Genomic DNA, 732 nt, shown 5'->3' with positions numbered 1-732 from the left:
GCCATGATGCAGTTTACTTGGCATCTGAAAATACATTTCCTCAAAGGTATTTTAATCTCAAAAGAGCGCTACTGAGTGAGAACTCATGTTAGGAGCTCCGCAGACAGTTTAAGTTTCACTTTCACCCGAGAGAGTGCAGGATTCATGGGCGGGGGCGGGTGCGCTTCGTCATGAGGAAGCTTGGCTTAAAGACACGTCCCAGGGGTGTTTCTTGTCTCCACCTGTCATTTTGCTCCTCAGCATAGCTGCCTAAAAATGCTGCAGGATTTCTCAAACATGCATGAATGAGTCAGAGCAAGGCTTTGGGCATGTTTTTTTATAAGAGTATAACATTATGACATGATATAAAACTCAAAAAAGTTGATTTATTTTACATGATATTGCCCCTTTAAAGGCCGTTCATACAAAATGAAGCATGTTTTACCAAATTATTATCAATAGGTAGTATCTCATCAACAATAAAATCTATCATAAGCCAAGTTTCTATCGTTTTTTCATGCATATTTTGAAGTATCTCTTACAAAAAGTTTTTATGTTAGTTTGTGGTTTTTGGAATTTACTAAAAACAGTTTGTAAGTTCTGTGATGGACTTGCGACCTGTCCAGGGTGTATCCCGCCCCTCGCACCGTGACTGCTGGATATGGGCACCAGTGACCCCTGTGACCCTACAAAAAGGAATAAATGGGTATAGATAACGGATGGATGGATAAAAAAAGAGTTAATGTGCAAAAG

Source organism: Austrofundulus limnaeus, unplaced genomic scaffold, assembly GCF_001266775.1.
Source record: "Austrofundulus limnaeus strain Quisiro unplaced genomic scaffold, Austrofundulus_limnaeus-1.0 Scaffold0, whole genome shotgun sequence".
Taxonomy (NCBI): Eukaryota; Metazoa; Chordata; class Actinopteri; order Cyprinodontiformes; family Rivulidae; genus Austrofundulus; species Austrofundulus limnaeus.
This window is presented reverse-complemented; position numbering follows the sequence as displayed.